The sequence below is a fragment of the Pleurodeles waltl genome, chromosome 5 (assembly GCF_031143425.1).
Source record: "Pleurodeles waltl isolate 20211129_DDA chromosome 5, aPleWal1.hap1.20221129, whole genome shotgun sequence".
NCBI lineage: Eukaryota > Metazoa > Chordata > Amphibia > Caudata > Salamandridae > Pleurodeles > Pleurodeles waltl.
In genome coordinates this window covers 144,113,952-144,139,354 of record NC_090444.1, presented here as the reverse complement: position 1 = coordinate 144,139,354, position 25,403 = coordinate 144,113,952, and the positions used below count along the sequence as shown (strand labels likewise).

Here is a 25,403-nt window from a genome sequence, read left to right as displayed (position 1 = left end):
ATCAGTCACCACTGCCAATCCCACAGCCAAACCTACCAGAGCCAGTACAGTACCGAGTATTGTCAAAGTGAGTAGATGTGGCTTTCATAGGTAATCACATGGAAACATTTCTACAAACCTTTTTGAATAAATTGTTACATCATACGCAGACCTGTTGTCTTTGACACTGCTTGTCTTCTTTGATTTGAAGAATTGCACAATTGACTCAATAGTCTACTAAAAGATGCCACATTCATTCATTCAGTTGGCATTCATCGAAGTCACCTGAAAAGCTTGGTCAGACTGCATCATGTTGGGTGTTTATTTAAAAAGTTTTAATACGGGTTGCTGTGTAAATTATAGTAAATCATGAAGAACCTCCTTAAAATGCATCCAAAAATGTCGCTTGTTTTTCATGAGTCATATTATCTACGTATTAAAAAATAAATGCTTTTACACTTGATGTTACAAGGAGTACAGAATTTGTCATCTCCTGGCGTGTCATTTCTAAGGCTCATAAATAGGCAAATATTTGAGAACGCATGACTAATGTCTTTCACAATTAGTAAAGGATATAGTGGTGAACGCTGATGGGATGCGTACAACATCGCACTTACAGGAGATTTCAGCGATTCCTTTAATGATGTTTGGTTCTAGACCGCATGATAAACAAAAGATGTCTGTAGGCTAGGAACAAAAACTATTACACCACAACTTGGAAGCACTGGAGAAAATCGGGCACCGCACAGTGGATGTTGAAGGGCATCTAATGTGACAAGTCGTTTTGTTTACATCCGAAGTTTTGGCAGGCAAGCGTGGCAATATGAAATTTGTAATTTCACATATATTTATATTCTCTCTATAGGTTTGAGTTTTCATGAGGTGTATCTTGTTATAGCATGGATTTGTACGGGGAAATACTCGCCGCTGTTGGAAATTTCGGCCACCAGAGCATACAATTCCTCCTGGAACTGAAACAAGAAAAAGTGGAAGGCCTTTGTAAATCAAGCATTGGCAAAGGCATTTGGTGTCGCCTATGAGAACTATTGACCTTGTCAATGTTTTCTTAGCCTTGTTGTACAGCAGAACGACTGATGTGCAGCATGGCTAAAAGCAAGCAAAAAACTGGACTACGGTGTAACTGGTGTTGACTGCACTATAGTGGTTTAAAAAAAAGATATATATATTTATTTTTGACAGGGGAGGAGGCAACATTGAGGGAGTAAGGATGTGTGGGGGCGCAAGACCCTAAATGGCAGCTGCAGGTGTGGCAGGGAGGCAGGGCGGGAGGCACTGGATAGGGAGAGAGAGAGCGAGGCAATAACATGGGCAGCAGGCAGAGGGCAAGAACGGGCAAGCAACAGCACAGAGAGCGGGTGGTGGCAAGTAACAACGTGGATATCGATTGAAGCCAAGCAACAACACAGACAGAGGAAGGAGGGCTGGAGAAGGCAAGCAACAACAGGGACATAGGTAGGAGCCAAGCAACAAGAAGGACAGTGATGAGGGCATGCAACAATATGTGCAGGGAGTTGAGGTGTTGGAGGGAGAACATGAGGAAATACACAGGTAACAAAGGTGTGCTTCAACAAAGAGAAAAAAGTAGTTCCCAAAATACAAGCAGTGGAAGGACACAAGTACTTTGGTCATGCTCCAGGGAAGGGTCAAACAAAAGACCAGGATGCGAAGGCTACACTCACTAACAAATTTGAGGCAAGCAAATTGAAGTCAACCAATGGTAAGCAATCGGCAGGCGCTAATCCCACTGTAAGGTAACAAAATGTGTCAGAAGTAACAGTACATGCGCTGTCTCAGGTGAGACCTAAAAACAGACATGTTTGTTGAATCAAAGCAATCCATGTGTGATTGTTGCGTGAAGACGTTTTGACATTGTTTCTTGTTGAAAAAAACATCTTGCTTTCCACTATTGGGAATCTGGTCTTTTGTAACACAGTTTCAGGCCACACCTTGAGTTTGTAATTAATGAAACTTATATTAGGCTAAACATAACCCTATAGTGTCTTGAGGGAATTGTTTCAAGATTGTTAAGTTAAATGTAAAAATTTGAGCATATGTGTAAAGTGGATGTAATTCTCTACTGGATGGCTAGGTGATTCAATGGTACTCGAAATTGAGGTGCTCTTTGCATACTGGAGTCTCCCTTCTCTGCTTAACTTGTTTTTTTGTCTACTTTTGTAAGGGGTAGAGTGGTGTTTTAATTTAAAATGAATTTTATCATTTTAATGTAGAGGTCAGTACTGTAAGCTCTAGCTTTATCCTGTCTGACCGAAATCTGATTCATTGGTCTCTGACATAGGCGGATGGTTGGAGTCACGTTACCAATTAATAGCATTTGTTGGTCAGGTTTCTGAGACTCAGTGTAGTACACCATACAGAATAATCTACCCTTAACTATACATTATGATACTACAATTCATAGATAAGGTCTAAATGTCAAGTCCCAAACCTCTAGCTGAGGCCGTTTCCATTATCAAAATTCAAGGTCACTTCCAGTATCTTTAAAATGTAACTCATGGAAGTAAATTTATTATGTATAATACCAGTGGCGTTCCTCATTTGAAACCATCACCAAGCACATTCCAGTTTTATAAAAAGCAATATATGTATTTTCCCCTCACTGTCCCAGCAGGCTGCAGCTGTTTCCATTGTTTTTTTTCGTGGTTGCAACTTCTCAGTGATGTTAATACTACCAATTTTATATTGGAAAACTGTGACATCACAAACAGAAGATTATGAAGATGTTAATGTCAAATCATTCTAATTCTATTTGTGTTTTTAGGATTTGGTAGTGCAGATGTAATGGCTAAGAGGAATAAAGCCCTAACTTTGGGATTGGTCAGGCTCGTGGCACTACTGCGTGAATCGGTCCGGTATGGTTTCATTTGGGCCCTCCCACTGTAAAGAAGATTTAGCAATTTCCCTCTGTCCTGAGGTTAATTGATGCTAATGAGTCAGACAATTAGTGTTCACAAAAGATGATTTGCCTTTCTAATGATATACTAATAAGGTAATTACTAGCTGCAACGAGATACATGAAAGCAGTCAATGACACTTTAATATTTAAAAGTAACACATGATGCAAGAGTTGTTAAAAGTACCTATGAATTGTGGTAACGATTCCCTCTGGATACATTGGGTCATGCTTTAGGCTGCAGACACTGTATCTCTCAGTGACTAACACTGCTCAGAGGCTGTCGATGACAGGAGCAACATAGGACCTATTTAGAGTTTGGCGGACTGGTTGTTCTGTCTCAAACATGACTCGTATCCCATCCGCCGTATTAAGATCTCCATAGGCTATTATGGGATCATAATATGACGGACGGGTTATCCGTCACTCCTCTGCCAAACTCTAAATCAGGCCTATAGTCTAATCAGTGTCTGCCCATCGTTCCGAGTGCTGACTGCACACTGAGCGCGATCCACTAAGTTACCAAGGATGCACTGTGCTTGATTGTGCTACAGTGGAAGGACAGAAATAATGTATGATCCAGGGGAGGGGAAGAGACTACCTACTAAAGAGAAGCATTGTCTTCTGCCCAGAGTAACAAATGAAGAATCCAGTGAGAGTCTCTCTTCCAAAGAGCCTTATAGCTGAATAGGAAATAAGAACCTTGATAATGGAGTGGGAAAGCAGACACATTGAGGGAGAGACATTCTAAAAATCTGGGCTCTAATCTGATACCTACTTCATACAGGCATGCTGGGGAGAGGGTCTTCCCAGAGTAGGCACATTTTATGATGTATCTTAGATGTTTTAGACCAGTACATCAGTTGTTAGACTGCTATTAATAACTTAGGAATTTTACAAATAGGTTAGGGATAGGTGATGAACCATGATCATTATTATTCACTTGGTTTATATGATAATAGCACATAATTTCTAATACTTTTAAAAAGTATCCGTATTTGTTTGTCGGCTAACTGCGTGGTTCAGGGTAGGTACTTATAGTTAGGACCTAGTTTCTGTAGAAAAAGCATTTTTTGACTTACTTATACCTCTGGCACCATTTAACGAATCTTCATGACATTTTCCTAAAAAAAGTGTCAAGTTGGGTCTTGTTATGCATTGACAGTTTCGGGGTGGTCCGTCAAGCGGTGGCTGAGAAAGGGGTGGAAATCCTGCCAAACTTGTCCTGCCAACTGACCGCCAGTGCGGCCAGAACACCGCCGTCCCTAATACAAGTTTCCCGCTGAGTCGGTGGGAAACAGGGCTTAACACTGAACCTGGCTCATAATCGAACAGGCAGCAATATAGTGGTGCGGTGCATGCAGCATCACTCGCTGCGCTTTCCACTGCCCGTAATTCGGGCAGTGGAAAGCATGACGGGGCTGTCCATGGAGGGCCCCTGCACTGCCTATGCCAAGTGCATGGGCAGTGCAGGTGCCACCAGGGGGCCCCGGATGCTCCCATTCCTCCAGCCTTTCATTGGCAGTCCAACTGCCATGAAAAGGCTGGTGGAATGGGTAGTTATAATCCCCAGGACGGCGCTGCATGCAGTGCCACCCTGGTGGATTACAACCCCCGAGGTTGCCAGGCTGTCGACTGGCGGCAACCTGGCGGTGTCGGCAGTCGGACCATGCCGTCTCTGCCACAGTCGTAATGTGGCGGTCAGACCGCCGCGACCGCGGCTGTCCGACCGCTACCGCAAGTCTGCCGGTCTTAAGACTGCCAGACTCGTAATGAGGGCCTGGGTGTTAATCCGTCCAGTAGTCTTAAAGAAATTAAAGAAAATCCAAATTTGTATATCTAGGTTAGAGACGACTTTGCAAATACTCCCATCTCGTGGAGACATCTGATTGACTGACAACACTCTTAGAAGCCTAGGGGACCGCCACCTCCCTAGGACTAAACTTGAAAAATGATGCAGGGGCCTGCACGTACCCCTCCCTCCCTGGGCTGTGGGGACCGCCACCTCTCCATGGGATACGTTTTTTAAATATACGGGGACACTGTGTGGACCATGGGGGGACCGCCACCTCCCCGGGGCTACATTTTTTTAAACATATGAGGGGGCTGCTCAGAGTCCCAGGGGACTGCCACCACCCTATGCCATTGAAATTCTTAAAAACATTGAGGATGGGGGGGATGCATGCCCCGCCAAGGCCATATAAGGGCCCGGGGAGCATCACCTCCGTGGGGCTGGCCCATGCAGAAATAAGGAGGGGGCTGTGTGCCCCCCCCTCCTGAAGCCATATATGGCCCTGGGGACTGCTACCCGTAGTGCTGGCTTCTGCTACCTCCTGAGGAGCCCACCCACTGGAGGTAGCGGTTAGCTTTTACTTGGCCACAGCTGTGACAGCTCTCGCCAAGCAAAAGCAAACATAACTTTTCTCCTACAGGCCAAAGTGTTATAATGGCTTCCGCTTGCTGGAAGCGGAGCTTTCTTCTCTTTCACTGCTAGGTGTTATGCAGGATGGGAAAGAGATTAAAAGATTGCTCCCCCACGCAGGGAGCTGCATTTTCTGGAGCTCCCTGCATGCTGGAGCAATGCCGGCTCCTGCGGGAGGTGGGGATCCTACTGGTACAGCGGGAGCATTGAGCCTTCAACCCTGCGGTCCCCAATGTTTATTAAATTTTAAAAAATCATTGTGGCAGGATGCTCATTTCACAGAAACTAAGCTTCAACGGAACGTACTTACAGCTATAAACAAAGCAGGTACCCTAGTTTAAGCTTCACTTCTGTTAAGTTCTAAACATCCTAATTTCTTGCGCAAGGTCAAGGAAAACCAAGTTTGTTTTCTCTGCATATCCACTGTGAAAAGGTAACTGTAATCCTTGATGAAGGTGTTTGCATCCTCGCTTTTTTGGAACACACTGTCTCATGTAGTGACTGTCACAAGTGAGTTCTTTCTTGCCATCTGCTGCTGAGACCAGAGATCATGTTATGCCTTTTAAAAACTACAAGTAGGTAAAATGGCATAGAAGCTCTGCCTTTTTGTCCCCAACCCATATATATTAGAGATATGCAACGTCTGCCCCCCCCACCCCATTTTTCCCAGGAAGATGTAAAGCTTTCTAAAGGGACCCCCCCCTTAGCGTGTTATGTGCCAAATTTATTTATTTATTTTTATTTATTTTTTTAGATGCGTTCCTCATGCATAGAAATATGATATCATCTCCACCACACAAAGTGGCACCTTCATGAGTGCTGTGGGGTAGGCTGAAGGCTGTACGTGGTGCGGTGTTTCGATTATAAGGGGTTGGCCTCAGGCCAGATCCTCAGGCAGTGCATGGCGGTGAGTGGATTAACTTTAAGTAATTGATTACTTAATGTTAAAAAGGATGCAGGGACATTATAGTTAGGAAAAATAATTTTGAAAAACCAAACAGAATTTCACTTAAAAAAAAAAAAAAAGGTTACAGGGGCATTATAGTTTAAATTATAGAATTTACTTGCACAAAACCATAGAAATTCAACAGTTATAGTTATGACGTCAAAAGGTGGGGAACCACTGCCCTAAGGTAACTATAACTCACACCACCACCATACACAGTTTTCTCCTCAATAACTTGACTGCAAATCTTAGATTGATATTATCAATGATGTTTTCAAAGATGCCATGAGAGATGTAACATATGGTGTAATTAGCAGTGCCTGGCGAGGGCGCAAGTTATAGTTACCTTAGGGCTCGAGTTATAGTTACTTCAGCTAACCATTACTGTAACTGCTGAATTTCTATGGTTTTGTGCGAGTAGCTTCAGAACCTAACTATAAAGTTCCTGTAACCTTTTGTTTTTTTCAGTGAATATATATATATATATATATATATATATATATATATATATATATATATATATACATACATACATATACTGTATATATATATACACTGAAAAAAACAAAGGTTACAAGGATGTTATAGTTAGGCTTACGTTTTACTCATACAAAACCAGTGAAATTCAGCAGTTCTAGTTACCTGAGCTAACTAACTTATGTCCATGAAATGCACTGCTTATGACCTCAAATATTACATCACTCATGACATGGTTGTGAGATGGATGTGCGAGTGCTTCTGTGGATGATGTCATCATTGATGTCACTGACCATGTCACAAGCGATGTAATATGTGAAGTCATAAGCAGTGCATTGTGGGCATAAGTTATAGTTAGCTCAGGTAACTATAACTAATGAATTTGACTGGTTTTGCACAAGTAAAATGTGAGCCTAACTATAATACCCCTGAAATGTTTTTTTTTTTTTTTCTGTGCATTTCTAAGGTTTTTTTTTTTTTTTTTAATATTGTTTCCTAATTATAATGTCCCTGTAACCTTTGGGTTTTTTTTGGGTTGAATTTCTAAGGTTTTTTGGAATTTTATTTCCTAACTGCAACCACTAACCTTGAACAGTGAGTGAGTGCATAAGTGTCTCGGTAGGTCTGTGAGTGAGTGTGAGAGTGTCTGTCGGTCAGTGGATGTGTGAGTAGGACTGTGAATGGGTGCGTGAGACTGAGTGGGTGCATGCACCTGAGTGGGTGCATGAATGTTTCAGTGGGTCTGTAAGTGGATGAATGAAGGTCTGTGTGGGGTCTGTGAGTCCGTGAGTTGAGTGGGTCTGTGAGTCTCTGTGGATCAGTCAGTTGGTGTGTGAGCCTGAGTGCATCTGTGAGTGGGTGTGTGTGTGTGTCTGTGTGGGTGTGTCAGTACCTGTGTGAGTGACTCGGCTACAGAGGAATCTAACCTGCCCTTTTACCCAACAAGAGTCCACAGTATTGCACAAAACAACTACCCAAGTGGAGTTTGTTATGCCTCCTTGGTTAAATGCCCAGTATGTATTCTACACGACAGCTGTGTAATGAAGCACAAGGAAATGTCACCAGTGACCTTGTGTGTGTTTTGGCAATATGATTGTTCCAGGTGCATCTTTAGCCAGAAATATGAGCTAACATGAATCCTCCTATAGAGAGGCCAAAGAGACTACAAAGACGTAGATCGCCACCAAACCAGGGTCCTTCTTTCCCATATGAATTCAGCAGTTAGAGTTATGGTTAGCTGAAGTAATTATAACTCGCACTCCCTCCATACACAGTTTTCTCCTCAATAATTTTACTGCAAATTTTACATTGATCGGTCCTGTCTATACGAGGTAAGTGTTTCTTTGTTTTGTGGAGATGTCCTCGTATTCCTCCGATTCAAGAACGCACCACCAAAGTCGGTGGGAAACGCACTGGGGGGGAGGGGGCCTTTGGTAAGCTGCCCATCATCTTGGCAAAAGGGGGAGCTTCCAGGTGATTTGCACATTTGCATACTTGTAGCAATGTAAAGGGAGAACCATGGACTCTGCTCTCACCAGGAGAGGAAAATAAAGAACCCACATCACATACAGATTGTGCTCCAAAAGATCAACAATGCATTCACCTCTACAAAGGCTTTCAGATTGTTTATCAATATGGACTTGTAAAGTAAAGTAAAGTAAACTTGCTTTGCCTCCACCAAGTCCAGAAGTTAGGATCAGTTGTCCTTTACAGAAGTGGAGCTTCACCTGGGGCACCTACTATGTTTATATTTGTAAGTGCTTCCTGGTGAGGTTTAATTTCTGTGAAATGAACATCATGGCCAGAACGGCCCTGGGGACCCAGTTCCCTTTGGGCCTGGCCACAACTTAATGGTGGTCCACTCCTCAGGATAATCTCAGCCCCTGGGGATCCCATCCCCCAGGGCCTTGCCTTCTTTCAATAGAGAAGGAGGACTGTGCGCCCCCCCCCCCCCTCCCTGAACCGATCTTGGCCCCAGGGACCTCATCCCGTGGGGCCAGCCATTTCTCCAGGGAGCTCCCCAGGGCACCCAGTCGACAGTGTTGGGCACTGCGGGGGGAGCCTGAATGCCCCCTCAGTCCCAGCCAGCTCCCTACCTCCTGTGGGAGCCCGGATTGCTCTCACACACAGGGAGCTGCTAAACATGCAGCTCCCTGTGTGTGAGAGCAATCGCAGGCAGGGAAACGGACGAAAACTTCGTTCCCAGCAAGCAAGATCGATTTGACAGCTCTTTGTTCCTGGGAGTGGAGTTCGTGTTTGCTTTGACTTGACAGGAGCTGTCACAGCTCTCACCAAGTCAGAGCAAACAGCTATGTCCTGGGGGTGGGCACCCGAGGACACAGCAATGGGGTGTGGCGGTACCCAGGGCCATTAATGCCTCCAGGAGGGGGGGCCGTGTGGCTCCCCTCTTTAAAGATAATCGGAGCCCCGGGGAGATGGTGGTCCCCATGGCTCAGGGGTGGGGTGGTTGTTCTGTGCAGCCCCCCCTATTCATTTAATTTATAGTCCTGGGGAGGTGCTGTATCCCGGTGGGTAGGGGGTGCCCGGGGGCTCGAGGTTGGGGGTCTACATAAAAATGCCCATGGAGGGTGGGGCCACATGCTCTCCCTTCTTTAAATTAATAAAGGAGGATTGCTCCCAGGACCTGGCCCACCCAGTGGTTTAATTGAAAACCAGCGCGAATTTTTCCATTTTTGCTGCGAATTTCTCTGCTAAATTTTTTTAAAAAAAAAATATATATATATATATATATACATATATATATATATATACATATATTTATATTTTGTCCCGGGGTCCCTTTACCCCAGGAACAAGGTATGAGGGTCAGTGTATTCCTACCCAGCACCCTTTTCTTTTTTTTCCCCACTTGTTTTGTGGGACTTGGCTGAAGCGGAGTTCCAAGGTGAATGCCAACACTTCCTGGTTGAAGTGTTAGCAGCCAATTCGAGCTTTGCATTTCCCTGCATGAGCTTGCTTTTCTTCGAAGTCGTCGGGGAGGATCCATGGCCCTAGATAAACAAATTTGGATTTCCGTACATTTCTCAACCACTATTCAACAGATTTACACCAAATAACAAAAAACCCAATCTGCGGAACAAAATCTAGCTTTCTGACAAATTTTGTGTAATTCTGTCCAGCGGTTCAGGCCTATGGGAATTAACATGGGAAACCCACTTTTTTTACATCTCCTTTTTCTCGGCCCCCGCTTGAAGGATCACCCCTAAACTTTCCATACGCAACAAGAATTATCAGCTCACTTCATTTTGTGAAATTTCCTGAAGATCCGTCAAATGGCACCAAACATATAGGAAGTCAAAAAATGTTTTTTCTTTGGAAACATGGTCCTAACTAGAACTACATACTTGTGACCGCCAGTAGGTGATAGATATATATATTTATAACGGTTTCTTGGTTCAATGTTCATGTATGTTACAGTTCATGCAAAAGATGGCTGTTTTATTTTGCTGTCTTTGAAACCTGTCAATATGTGGTTTCTTTTTTAATTTTAATTTTTTTGTGGGAGGCCCGAGTAAATGGCAAAGTAATAATCCAGGGGTGCCATAAATCAGCGCTCTTGTGAGCTCCTCACTGTGTTTGGTCTATAGAAGTAGAATCATTTTCCAGAGGCACAAGTGTTTCAAAATAATCCCATTGACCACTGCTTTCATTTGCGCTGTTGAAGAGAGCTCAGCATTGAAAATAATGCCTAGGTTCTTTACTTTTGGTGACATTACTGGAGGTGTACCAAGGCCAAGAGGTCAGGTTAGGGGCAAAAATTCAGATTCAGTCCCTCCCATCACCAGAATTTCAGTTGTTGCTCCACTCATGCAGTGGATGGACTCTTTCATCCAGTGGAAGATGTTTGGAATTTGACTTAGTATTGCTCCATGAGCTACCCAATCCAATGGTTTTGTGCTGTTGATGACATAAAACTAAGCCTATTTTATCTATGAAGAATTTAATTGAGGAGGGGGCAGGGCCTGTGTGTGTGTGTGTGTGTGTGTGTGTGATTGTGTGTGTGCGTGTATTCACCTGTTTTATTTGGAGTTATTTCAAGTAACTATAGCTTGCCCCCCCCCACCTCAGCCATGCAGTTTTTTCCATCATAAATGTTACTGCAAATATGAATTGATAGTGTCAATGACGTTATCAAAGATGTCATGAGTGCTGTAATTTGTGGGGTAATTAGAAGTGCATGGCGAGGGCGCGAGTTATAGTTACTTGAAGTAACTCTAACTGTAACAGGTTAATTTCTATGGTCTTGTATGTGTAAAATGCTAGCCTAACTCTAATATATATATTTTTTTTCCTAGCAGCGGTCGCTAGATAGGTAGTTATAGTTAGGACCAAGTTTCTTTAGAAAGAGCGTTTTTTGTTGTGCTAATAACTTTGGTACTGCTTGACAAATATTTGCGTAATTTTACAAGAAAATAGGTCGCTCACTCGAGCTGCTGTCTTTCAAGGTGATCTGTCCGAGGGGGGTGGGGTGGTAATGTGGAGGGGGGGATCCAAAGAGAAGTCCTTTAGGGTTTTCTGAGATCTCTTTCTCTGCAGAGTCTCCACGCTTAGGGTTGATTTTAAGAAGTACTGCTTTGCGCCTTTCAGCATCAAGCCCATCATTGTCATTTCCTAAAAGAACCCTGGCCCACTGACTCCATCCTCTCAGGAGATCCAAATTGATAGGGAGACCTTTAATGTATGCCTCTTCTGGCCTATCTGTTAACCTTTCCAGGGGACCAACTACGTTCAGAAGACAATCTTGACAAAGTTTCAGGGACCCCCTCCATGCCTTCTCTTGGATCTCGTTCCATCTTGAAATGAAAGGTAGTAAGTTCAGGGTCTAGGTTGGGGGAGTTAGACACTTTATCGTCGATCACTGGTCTTGGACATTCAGTTCTGAGTAGGTTACGAGCGTCTTCAAGTGGGTTTGTAATCCACTTTTTAATGAAATTACCCACATGCTCCATGCACAACCATTCTGAACTCCTTGGGTGTCTGATATTGTAGGGAGAAAGCATCTCCTCTACCAAGGGGTTCTTAATCATATCCTTTGAGGTGGAAGGGGATGATTCATCATTAAATAGTTCTTTGGTATCCAACTCTCCTTGGTCAAGGTCAAGTACATACTCATCATACATGTCTTCATCATCATCCTGATCCCCAAACTCTAAGTCTAGAGTACCTGTTTGTTCTCTGCTGCTAGGGTTGCCCAATCCATTTGTGCTACATAGGACACTGCTCTTTCTTGTGCCGCAAACAACACCACTCTTATTTGAGGTGCTTGGACCTCCAATCTTTTTAAAGGTACTTTGACCTTCCATCAAATTAGAGGGTTAAGGCTCTTTCCTCGTATGTTCATTTTTCCTTTTCCTTTTTCCACCTTTGTTATTAGAATTACATTCACCATCAGATATGGAGCAGGTCTCATAATCAGAGCCTTTATTCTGCCTCTTTTTGCTCATTATTTTATTGATAGTCTCACGTACACAAGAACGCATCTCGTGAAGAATGAGCTTCCTAATTAGCTCTTCATTAACCTTACTGTCTGAGATTACAGTGTAGTGTTCCCCATTATCAGACATTATAATAAATATTCTTATTTTGTATTAACAAAAAATCTACAATATTGTAGGAACCAACTTAGACTACAATGAGGATTAGTAAAAGAGGCAGAATTATTTGTTTTAAGGTGTGCAAACAGCGTCTAAAATATAAAACTGGTGGCCTTACTGACCGAGTTGCCGGTCAGATGGGTGAAAGGAAACTGTAACTGTCAAGTGTGACAGATGCAGTCCCTTTTTGCGCCAGCATGGCAACATAGCTAACAAAGGCTTTCAGCCCAAAGCAAGATGGTGCCTAACCTCGCAGAAGCACGCACCTGCGAGATGTTGTTCTCTGGTAAGAGGCCCGTTCCCGGAGTTCTGATTGCGGAGAGTGCTCGGGAAACTGCAGGCCGCAGTGATCGTCAGCGCCATTGGAAGTTGCAATGATTGCCTGCGGCACGACAGATCGCAGTGAGCGCTGGAGACTCAGCAGGCTGAGTGAGTGCCAACAGCAGCGCAGGCTGTTATGAGCGCCTGCGGGGACAATGAGTGCAAAGGGTGTGAAAAAAAACTACAAAGCTTAAGTTCTAAAACTAAATGGGCGGGCAGGCCGCAGTCCGTCAGAGCCAAGAAACTGTTTCAGCAGGTAGGAAGCCGTGGGACTGGGGTAAAAGGGAAAGAAGGGAAAAACAAGAAATAAACAAGTGGCAAAGTAAATTTCCATAAATTGGTAATGAGGAAATACTAAGGTTAATAGTAATGCTAAGCAAATTATGATACAGGTACAAATTAAGGGTGCAAAGAGCCAACGAAAAGAGGATATATAAAGTGCTACTTATCTTGTGAAGGAGTAGCATTCAAAAGAAGATAATTGTTCTATTCTTGAACCTTTGATATGTTACTATAGATTCATTCTATACTGTATTGCTTTATGATGCAATATACGTTAAAGTGCTGCTGTGTAGAGGAGCATTAAAATATGAATGCATAGTGGTAGCCTCAGGTCTTGTAATGAAATTGAAAACATGTAAGCTGGAGCACACTGTGCTTACTTTTATTCACAGTTTTGTCATCTTACTACTCACCTGCAAAGTGGATTTTGGTAAATTCAAAAACATGTTTTTTTTTTTTCTTGATACAAAAAATGGATGCAATAAGGCAACAGAATGCAGGAAGTCCCTATCTTGCACCTTTGACATTGATTCAGGAGTTCACTGTAATGTTTTCTGGCCTACTGATTTCTGTTGATTTATTGTGGGTGTGAAATAGGATCTACACATTGCTTTAACTTTTTAAATCTGATCTTATTTCAATTTTCATAGGCTGCTGTCCTTACAAACATTAACAATATACATTCATTAAAATGCAGCAGATTTAAAAAAAACAATTACACTCCATGCTCATCGTATTAAGAAGATATTTTCCTAATACACGAGTAACATCCGTGTGTTTGATTCTTTCTTTTCAAATGCTCAGTTGTATCACAACTATTAAGGGTTGTTTCTTTTGTTTTCTTTTTTTTTTTTTAATTGCAAGTAAGTAAATACAGTGCAACTTTAATAGCCTCAAACAATCTAACACGAGATGCATTGCAGTACATTTACACTAAAGATCTCATGTGCAGGCCCTGACTTTTTTTTCTGGTTGTTTTTCCTGGAATCCCTTAAGCTTCCCAAACTGAATGAACCCCAACCAGTTATCTTAAAAGTGCATTACATAATTTCACATCAGAGAACAACTTAAGGTAATTCAGATAAGACTTTTTAGTCTCAAATATTTTTTAAATCAAATAGTAATAATCACCTTTAGTACTTCTTATAGAAATGTAAAGATGTAGACTAGCCTTCATAACAATTAAGGTAATTTCAAATGGCAGGATAATGTTTTTTTTTTATATTATATTTTGTCTCTTAAAATAATACAAATATAACATGCCATCAGCTATTGCACATCAACTACACTCATTACATGTATGTGACACGTTTCTTTTAATTATCTTGCAGATTCGAGGCTCCCTTTATCCCAACCCCACCATCACGTTACCCTTCAGGAGGAAGGATATCCGGGTTTTCCAATAAGTAAGCCGTTAGGGGGGCTCATATGTTCCTCAGACGCAAAGAAACTGACAGCTCCTCTGTGTATCTCCAGATTATTTCTGCCGTACCCCATGTCCAGCAGCCAGTTTTTATATTTGGGAGCAGAGTGCTTTCCCCAGTGCATGACCACTCTCCTTTTGGCCAGAAACTGTGCTGCCGCTGTGAGCTTTCCATGTGATGGCTGGAGCCTCTAGACCAGGCCCAATAAACACATCTGGGGAGTACAGTCTATTAACTCTGATATCCTGGAGTGCAAGCCACGCACCACCCGTTGCCAGAACCCCTGCATTCCCAGACCCCATTGTATATCCTCCCCCGACACTTGCCCCCACACTCACCTGACACACCGCACATCTCCTCTTAGCCCGTATCTGAACAATCAGAAAAGTGTGTAATACATTTGTTGTAGGTACTTAAAATGGATAATGTAGAGATAACAGTTAGGTTTTAGCATCCCTGTCAAATTACAGCAGAATACCCACTCCTGTGTCAGTGGGACGGTTGTTGCGGAGCTCCAGCGCCGGGTACAGTTGTGTCGGTCTGTCTTCCTGTGCCGCGTCATAAAGTCTAGTTACTAGGTGTTGACGGGACACAGTGCTTGCAGAGCATGTAGAGTGGGGTGTTTGTCGGGGAACATAGGGAAGAGAACCATAATTACAGATCGTAGCCCGTGGTATGTGAATATGAAAATTGGTGTTGCTTTTTATATATGTGTTAGGTCCGTTGGGACCAAAAATGTTCTCCCTGTATATATATCTCCCATGGTCTCAATTCCTGCCTGTTTAAATAGAGCAAACTTCCCCGTCTCCTGGGTTACTGAAAGGGCTGGGTAATGTCCTAATGGGAGTAGAGGAGCATATAGTGAGAGTTTGTTGGCTTGCTCGCCAGGCTAGGGTTGTGCAGTTGATTATATTCATTTCTGTGCAGGGGACATCCGTATGCTTATGTGTTAGAACATATTTTAAGTGGAATGGGATGTGTGTCTCCTGCCTCCATTGCCAAATGTGACACATTTGCCTGGACATAAAACCAATATTGCGCATATTGACTTGGGCACATAAATAGTAGAGATACAAATCCGATGGATTGAAACCGCCCTGCGCATATGGCCTAGTCATAGTGCCCCACCCACTGTGTGGTTGTTTGCCCGTCCATGCTAGTGTATCAGTTGTGTTCAAAGCAGTTTTAAAAAGGTCAGCGTAAGCACGATAGGTGTATTGCTAAACAAGTAGAGGAATTTTGGCACTATGATCATTTTCATTATTGCAATTCTGTCATTCTGTCAGTTAGGGACAGCGGCAGTCTTATCCACCTTGCCACTTGATCCCCCAGTTTTGCCATGGCTTTACCATAGTTCTTGTGCATGACCAAGTCAGGATCACTATGTATCCATACCCCCAGGTATCTCACAGGTTCTATGCTCCACTTTAGTGGGTACTCCAATGCATTTGGTTTTGTACAAGGCATTAAAGGCAGTATCACTGATTATCACCCAATTGATACCTAGGCCAGAGTGCCTTTCAAACCTGATGTATTCCCTAAGCAAGGCTGCCAGGTGCTGTGTGGGGTTGCAAACGTATAGGACTATATCGTCTGCATATAGTGAGATGCCAATAGGTCTCTGCTGGAACTCTAGTGCAGCGTCTGCATGGCGTTGCCAGACCAGACACACGCTACAGACTCTAGGGCCAGGGAAAACCGAATTGGGGGTAAGGGGACATCCCTGTTGTGTGCTTCGATGTATAGATATCAGTCCTGATTTATACCTATTGACACGTACCCTGGCTACTGGGGAGGTATACAGCAATCACACCCATCTCAGAAATCCCATTGGGGTACCCATCCTTGTTAGGATAGTGACCATATAGGGCCATTCTGGCAAATCAAAGGCTTTGGTGGTGTCAAACAGTACCGCTGCTGGCTCTAATTCCAGGTTTTATTGGTGAAAGAGTGCAAATATTGTGTGTAAGTTATGTGAGGTGGCTAAGTCAGTGTGAAGCCCGATTGATGGGGCAAGACCGTATTGGTTAACGGGGGTTAAAGTCTGCGAGCTAGAATTTTAGCTAGTATTTTGGCATCAGTGTTGATGAGCAAAAGGAGGGCAATATGATTTGCATTTGTTCAGGTTTAAGGAGCGCTATTATGAGGGCTTTTCAGAGAGTTGGGGGAGTATCTTTAGTGAATGCCTCCATGTACACAGCTGGAGGTGAGGCGCTATTGCATATTCCTTATAAAATTCATTGGTGGGGCCATCTGGCCCCGGTGCCTTGCCTTTCAGCATGGAGCGGATTGATTTGAGCACTTCCTGGATTGCGATAAATACTGTCTTTGAACCGCTGAGAGCCACGCTACGGCTGTCATCCAAGTAGGCAGAAATTCCCTCTGTCGTGGACGCATGTCTGGATGTGTACAAGGACTTATAGAATTCTGAAAAAGCAGACAGAATTCCTGGTGTATTGTGCTATTTTTCCCCATCTCTACCAGTGATCTGTCACTTGATGGTGCCCCAGTGTAGGTCTGAGTCTGGCGGCTAGGGTGTGGTGCTGCCTTCCTCCCTCCCCATAAGTTCTTGCCACATGCCCTCAGGAGTGTATTGGAGCTCTTGATTTGCCATATCATAGTAATTTGTGATTTGTTCCCTGATGGCAGCCAGAGCCGCCGCGCAGGGCTGGCGCTCATATTCCCGCTCTTGCTCCTGTTTTGCTTGCTTGATGTTAGATAGTTAATTACAAATGTCTTTAAGTATACCTGTGTGCATGCTAATGCAGATTCCCCCTTATTTTAGCCTTGAGAGCTTCCCAGTGTGCGCTCTTAACAGAGCCCTTGGTAATGTCAAAGTACTCTATTATGGCCGATTTTATGGATTATTTGTATATTGGGTCTAGCAATGCTGATGTATTAAATTTCCAGCTGAATTGTGTTGGGATTGCTAGATCTAATTTAATTGGATTATGGTCGGACAAGTTTCTGGGAAGGTCCTGAACTCCTGTTACCAAAGTGCTCACCTCACCGCTCGTCAACCAATAGTTTATCCTAGAACAGGAATTGTACACCGCAGAGGCGTATGTGCCTTCCCGGCTATCTGGGTTGGCATTCGCCATAGGTCTACCATGGCAAATTCCTCCATGACCTCCTTCATGACCTTAGCGGATTGTCTGTTGTGTCCAGCTGTCTGTGTTCATCTGTCCTGTAGTGAGTCTAGGGAAGTATTCAAGCCCCACCCCCCCCATAGTATGACGGATTAAGGCAGGGTGCCGGTGAAGAACTCTTGGTTGTCCACATTTTGGTCTGTGTGTAGTTACTAGGGTGATTAAGGAGCCAGAGATGATTCCCTGTAGGATAGCATATCTGCCCTGGTCATCAGTAATGGCATCTGTTCCCATGAATAGCACCCCTTTCTTTACCAGTGTCCGTACCAAACTGGAATATGAGGAGTATGAGTAAGCCAGCCTGGTCTCAGCCCATCTCGCCCACACCTCTGAGACAGGGGCCACCAGCGCATCAGGCTCTAGATGATTGCAGCTCCAAATAATGCACCCCTCCCCCCCTCGCACTGGGCTCGGGGTGGCAGTGTTCCGATTCACAAGTGCTGTCTCTTCGCGAGGCCTCAGCGTGGTCACAAATGCACCTACTCAAGGCGTGTGCTCTCCGTGCCCCCCTCAGTCATCAAACTCCTCTGTTTATGATGGAATACAGTAAGGCAAGTTCAACAGCACTTCAGTCTCTGAGGACCTACACACCCAGCTGGCCAGCCACTAGCATTTGCAATGGGAGTCACAGTATTACATTGCCCAGGGCCTGCTGAGGTCTAAGTCTGACACTGTTAAACCACTTTCCTCAGCCAGTCAGTGGCAAGTTATGCGGTTTCGGGGGGTATGGCTCACAAACCTCCACATATCCTCTCCATGCTCAAGGTTCCTTTTCATATGTGGGAGTGCAGACTTTAATGCTCAGGGCAGGCAGGATTGCAGTGCGATGCTACTGGATGTCCACACAGAAGCCCCCTGGTGTCAGTCCAAGCGGCTGAACAGCAGGGCCCCCAAGCAGAGCTCAGGATCACTTATAGCTCCCACCGCGCTACTGCGGCATGGGTGTTACGCATGCAGTGCAGGATCAGTGGTATGCATTTTGCTGAAAATCTGGCCCGCCACATTGCATGGTCTCCCACCTTTTATGTGTGGCTGTAGGCCCCCTGGGCAAAGGTTCCAGTTTGGATCAGGCAGTAGTTGTGGCGGGCTCGTCTCTCAGCCTCTAGCTCCCTTGCAGAGCGGGCCGCAGCATTGTAGTCAAACCCTTGCCCTCACACACCAGCCACCTCGTCTGCCTTCCCCATTAGGACAGCGTCACCTACGGAATGGGCATAGTACTGAGAGCTGACAGACCGCCGTGGGTGCACAGGTGACCCACATCTACCGGGCAATCCCCTCCCATCAGGTGTATCTCTCTCGCAGGTCCCATAAGGTCTACACACTGAGCTCACATCTGTTTCTGCATCTGCAATCTTGGCTGGGCGAAGCTATCTCCGCAGCCCTTTGTGGTAGGCTTAGTGATATTCATCTCAGACTCTCTTCATGGTATGGAACCGCATGTCTTCAAGGGCCATTGGTTGGTGGTAGCTCAGCGCTGTCTCCTCTCACCGCAGCAACAGCTTGGACCAGTGACCGCTATCTTACAGCTAGTTCCCAAAAATATTGTAGCACTGCATACTTTCATTTTCCTACAACACCATGATGGTGATTTAGAGAAGGCCATCTCAGATACTGATATGTACTACTTCATATATATTTTTTTTCAAGTACCAGCGTTGTTTGCTCTTTTGATTTCAACATTTCATGCCCTTAAGCTTTTTTATTTTTATTCCTAAACTACTATTTTCACAGTGCCTCAGTACTCTGTTGGAAGCCAGTCAGAGTTAGATGAAGCATTACCACGATATTAGCAAGTAAAAATGTGCCAACATATAGGCACCCTTTGGAGAAAAATAATTAGCCTTAGCCACTGAACCTGGTAAGTGAATGACAAAAAAAGCCCGATTGAAAGGAAGCTTGCTTCAACCCATTATGAAGAAAGGGGATGTTATTAAACAACACCCCTCCTTATGAGAGTTCCATTTATAACACTTAGCAGAGTGGAGTAGCTCTCTGCAACTGATAATAATCCTGCCACTGTTTCCCATTTTCTTAGCTTAGACCAAAGCTACTCATTGATTGTGTTCAGCAGTATAATGCTCATGTATTTTTCATAGACCTCTGAGCAACGTCCCATGGTAGTCAAGCAATCCTTTCAAAGCCCAGGATGTTCCCTTGGGATACAATAATTTTAGTAGCTGACTCAGAAAGTCATAAAAACAGCTTAGCTGCAATATTTTCTGTCCAAGCTAGCAATGAAATCTGGTGATGGCACAGTAGCTCATCCTTTGCTTTATCTCAAGAACCTATTTTACTCCCAACAAAGATTTTATTATAGCTTACTGCTATTGTTCAAAGAGCTTACAACAGCTTTAAAGAACCCTCAGGATAATGGTGCTAAATATTAGTTTTCTCTTAAAGGAAGAATAAGCTTCCCCCCCCCCTAATTTAACCCCATTAAAAATGTGTTTTTGGTTGTTATGCATTTCTTTTCATCAAGCTGAGGGTCTTATTCTTCCTATATCAAAAAGGTGATGAGGGATTCTGGTGTTTAATCACATGATTCATTTCCCTGTTGTGTGTCACATGCCTCCTTTTATTTAGTTACAGACTGCAGTATACCTTAAATTGTGCCATTAGCATCGATGTAACCTAGGTTTGAGATGAGGGCGTGACTTGTTGCTTTGAATTCTCATAGAGCATGCTGGGATAATTTGCTTCCGTTTAAAGTGAGCTGCGAGCTTTCGAGGCTCTCCTTGTGTGCGAAACTGAAGCACCTTGTATGTGTCCTGGGTAGGTGATAACCTGCTTTATGGCAGGAAATGTTGCTGAGTGCCTGAAACGGATCTTGGATTAGATTTGGGATTCGGATTTCTGCTTAGTCAGTTCATGAACTCTGTACTTATTTTATTTTTGTGGACCTCATCTATTCATACTTTACTTGACGACTCCTTCAAATAATTAACTAGTGCCAGACGTTTATGGTCCTTTTCTTTTTTGGCAATCCTTCTGCAAGAAAATAACCGTGTTTAGATCTTATAGACTGCTAGTGTAGTTCAACAGTAACTCAAAATCTATACAACTCGCTCATCTGTAAAGGCAGACTGCCCTTAGGATTTCCAGTACCTCACTGGCTTATCCTCAAGAATGTGTTTGGTCTGGGAGCTCCACATTCCTGCTACCAGTATGTTGCTGTATTATCGGGAGAGGCATCAGGTAAGGTAATCTTAAGGTCTTTCTTACCGGATCCTGATGTTAAAGTGGGAGCCAAGCTTCATGCTGCTCTACAGACTAAGTAAGGTGGAGCCATGTCTTCCCTTTTTTACAATCTGCACCTTTAGAGTTAGCATGGGGACGATGGGGCATTCTTCCAGGCGTGCCAGCTCACCGTATAATGAACCAGCCTTCCCATGGCAGTGGTCCAGCTCTCATCTAATAATTGCATCAGGCCAGTGTTGCTAACCAGGATCTCGGGATTAGTTCTTTTTAGCGGGCATTTATTTTTAATGAATAGTTGTAGCCATAATGATATTTTAATTAGATTGTAGCACGAAGGGCACTTCAAGGATAAATAGAAAAATAACAGTCCCCTCACCCAGCTTTATGTAAACAGCCCAGTGCAACAAAGCACACCAGGAACAAACAAACAAATTATGTTGTGAGAATAGTTCTCTCAATAATGTTTTAGGGTTCTCAAATGATGCCCTCTTCATAGACCTTGTAATAAAATGATTACAGTGTTTAGTCACATGAATAATGACACTAATGCAATATTGTTTGTTATCCTGAAGCAGTCCTTGATGACAGGCGAGCCTTGGTTGTCTGTTCTATTTTTTTCGTCAATATGGCATTATGTTTAGTGCTTAATGCTGTAGTTCATCTATTGGAAATCCTGGTGTTCCTGTACAAGTTCATTTGCAGGGTAATGGCTGAATTGCCTGTGGTTTTTAAGGCAGATTCCTGTTGCACAAAGGCTTTTATTTTTCTCATTTTATGAAATGTGTTTCCTGAGGTTTGAGGACAGTGACATAAGAAGTCTTTGTACCTTAACGTTTGAGAGAAACAAAGAAACGAGTCCTGGTTTCACATTTGGGAGTTCTATGTTTGAAGATTGACTGGCAGCAGACAAGTTGTGGGCTTGCTTTTCCGAAAACAGGCACCTATGTCTTGGAAGTTTCAAGAATTCCTTGGAGTGGATGTTGTCTACAAACTGGAGAATAGTAATTTGCTTCGGCAGCTCTTCAAAACATACCTTAGAGTGTATTCCATAGGAAAATTAAAGCAATTTGTTTCCGTCAAAAACCTCTACTGGGACTATTGTTGCAATATTCTGAACTGTGATGTTATGGACACCAGTTTTAGGAGCGCACTCTTGAATGTTCCCCATGAAACCTTACTGGTGTTTAGAAATGTTCGCCCTTATAATTAGGTGGTCCAACCTGAAAAGTGCTACTAATAAAGATTTTAGGTTTTGTTACTCTCACCCTTTGCTTGTGTGTCCGTGACTGTAACTTAACAGTGCTCCTGAATCCAAATGTTTGTTCTTAATAATTTAATGTTTGTTTCATGCTTCAGTTGTTTATTGCTTTCTTGATGTTCGTTTGTATTTTTTCTCCCTACTTCCATCCCTCATCTGCCAAACTTCTAAAGTCTGATCAGTGGGGCAATTGACTTTAACCTAGAGAGTGTGGTGTGCATGTCTTTTAAATCCTTGATGTCTTTTTCCACGACTCTTTTGTTGTCTTGTGTCGAATGTGGACACCTGCTCCTCGCCTGGTGGTGTGGCAGAAGGAGGGCTCGCACGTAGCAAAGCAGACTAGTGACATTACTTGTTATTTTGTTCTGCATCTTAATTGTGGGTGTGTTGTGTGTACGTTCTCTTTTCCACCTCTGCACCATGTTAGATTTAATTGACCAAGGTGCCAGTCAAATTGAACTTGTGGCTTACTTGTGCATGAGTTGCAAGACCTATTCAGGTCTCTATAAAATACAGATGCCTCTTCAGAATGCTCCAGAATGAGTGACTGTTCATCGGGAGATAGTTAGGATGATATTATTGGCTTCAATTAAAATCTATCAATACTGTATTTCCTACCTCCCGGAGAGATGTCTCTGTGTGCTGCCTGGTTTGATCTGTTTTACTTTGAATTAGTGTGGTATTGTGTAAGGTGGTGGTGTGAAGCAAGCTGTGGTGTGCAGTGGTGCACTATAATCTGTGAATGGCTGCCTGGGCGCTTGTACCTTTTCAGTTCTGGTTTCTACCACTTCCAGCAATTTCACTTGGAATAGTTAAGAAACTATAAAACACCTGAAATTTAGAAAAACTTCTCCCTATCTTACATCTATTAGAATATATTTCCTCCACTGAGAAACTGGGTGGTACCCATTGTGCTGTTTTCTCATATAACAATCTTAATAAATTACTGTGGATAGAGACTCCACAGTTAAGCAATGTTAAATGCAGTATTTTCCCCACTACGACATATACAAGGTTCCCAATCTGTGGTCCGGGGACACATGGAGGTCCGCAAAGCCTACTCAGGGAGTCCGCAACTACTTAGAAAATTAAATAATATTAGCAGATTAATAAAGTGTCTAGAAATAAAGTGACTAAATGTACAGTTGAAAATTTTAAAACTTACTGTAAATTTCAAGGAATTTGAAATGGGAGGCTAAAAATTACATTAGTATCCTCAAATTGATTCGTGGGAGCAGTGCAGATGCATCATACAGATTATAGTATGGACAATGCCTGGTTTCAGTTACATTTAGAAAAGCTGCAACCTTTCTTTTAAAATTCATTTATTTATTTTTTTTATTTATATTTGTTTGCAAATTAAAATGTGGTATCGTTTGTGTATGTGTTGTTTGAATGCCTGTTTCTGTACGTTTGTGTGTATTTTGTGTTTCAAATCATTAACTCTGTTTAGGTCGGGGTCTCTGGCTTCCAGTAACAACTCAGTTGGGGGTCCCCAGATTCCAATAATGATTTAGTGGGGGCTCCCTGGGTTCCAATAATGATAAAGTGGGGGTCCACAGAAGTCAAAAGGTTGGGAACTACTTACATATATTATAAAGTGAGCACTGGACAATTTAATTGATTCCTGTTGCTACCACAGTGGCTACATAGTTACATTTCTAAGTGGAGACAGAGATTTAAAACCTTATGGAATAGATGCAGGCCAGCCTAATAGAAGGAATCCTAGTGGCACCGGTGTTGGTGTCGAGAGGCATGAGTGTATAATTGCCTGGGTGTATTAGACTTGTGTGATGCTTGTTTTAATAGATCCAGGCTTTGGGATGGTAAATATAAGGTAAAGAGGGCAGGCTCAGAAGAAATTAATCTTGTGGTTTGCTGTATATGGTATGAGGCAAGGGGTGTTGTAAATGCCTGTCTGCAAGACCATTCAAGACATGGAAAAATGGATGAGACAGGCCTGCCCCACTGCATTTACTTTTAGCGTGAAGTAGGCCCAGGTGGTGGGAGTAACAGTGTTGCTTGACTTTGAGATGGGAACGAAGCCATTTGGCCATCTATAGGTCTTGCATAGGATTAGAAAGGTGATTAGACTGCAGAAATATGATGGCAAGTGAGATCTGCATAGTAGCTTATCTTTAACAGCTTTAGTCCTCTGTTTACCAGAACAGAGAAATGGTTGGGTCAGGGGCAGGAATTTGTGTTATTGCATTATTTCAGTGCCAAGGTTAAGGTCTACGAAGAAGCATGCTACCTCAGATCAGAGGAGTAAATGTTTTACTGCTAAAAGGGTGTAAAAACATCTTAAACTAAATTTAAGAGCCTCGAGGCCTAGCTGGTTTGAGCCCGTCATGAGAAGAATGTATAGCCTGTATCAGGATTAGAGCGCCTCTTGGCAGATAAACTGCGACAAATGCACCCCTGCTTCGCAGTACCTTCACCTGCATCTCTTTTGTGACAGTAATTCACCTTCACCCTTTGTTTTTCTCCCTTAACACAATTCTCAGAGTACACCACTGCCTGTATTGCAGTTAGCCATGCTGTCTTTTCTCCATCACACGCGTGCTACTAGACTTTTCTTCCTTTTTAATGCCGGTAGGTAAATTCAAGACTTTTTGACAGTCTCTGAAAATCTGAATAACTGGCATTACATGTCCCAAAGTGTACCCCTTGCCTCAGATTAAAAAATAAATAAAAATCACTAGGTGTTTTGGGGGGCTTGGTATTTGGCGCAGTGACTTGTGTTTTTTTTTCCTTACATATTAGGCACTAGATGCATTATCAGATCATGGGCTGTCCAGTCTGGTCTAGGAGTACTGATTATAATTTTGGAAATAAGAGTTACCCCTTGACACAAAGTTACACTTCTCCACAATCTTAGACCCACCATAATTATTAACAGGTAGATTGACTGTTAGCACTACCCTCGCCAGATAGTGAGCTTAAGTACTTTTGTTGTATGTCTGAATTATTTCCCTTTGTTGGGTAATTTAGTACTCGTTAGATTTTGGATTTTTTTCTCTCTCACTTCAGGGAATATTCGTATGCTGAGCCTTTTTCTAATGTACCCGTGGCATACCCACTTGAGGCAGCCTTTTTATATTTTGGGTTTAAGTTATTCTGGGTTGAGGAAAAGAGTATTAAACTCTGGTTATTTTATGCTCTAGCTTTCCATGCTCATTTTGGGTGTATAGTCTTTTTCTCAGTTGAGGTAAAGTGCTAGAATTGTATTTGGTGACTTTGCTGCATTTTGTCGTCTTCAGTGGCCATTGTGATTGAGTGTTATGAATGCAGCTGCTGTTTTTAAGGTTTTGAAGGATATTCAGTTGTCTAATCTCTTCAGTGACACAGGTGTTTGCAAGTAATTAAGAAAATACGTTTAAAAAGAATACCAGGGAGA

The 25,403-nt window shown here is 43.0% G+C and overlaps 1 protein-coding gene across 3 annotated transcripts in view; it reads left to right on the top strand.

Annotated features, from left to right (window-relative positions):
- The window catches only part of LCLAT1 (lysocardiolipin acyltransferase 1), a 591,785-nt gene that overhangs the window by 14,387 nt on the left and 551,995 nt on the right, over positions 1–25,403 (top strand). Inside the window, exon 1 of one of the 3 annotated variants that reach the window (XM_069233813.1) lies at positions 14,319–14,380. The exons of the other annotated variants lie outside the window; for them this stretch is intronic. The gene's annotated coding sequence lies outside the window, so the exon portion shown is untranslated. Of the gene's footprint in view, positions 1–14,318; positions 14,381–25,403 lie in introns of those variants that run through there. 3 annotated transcript variants of the gene reach the window in all.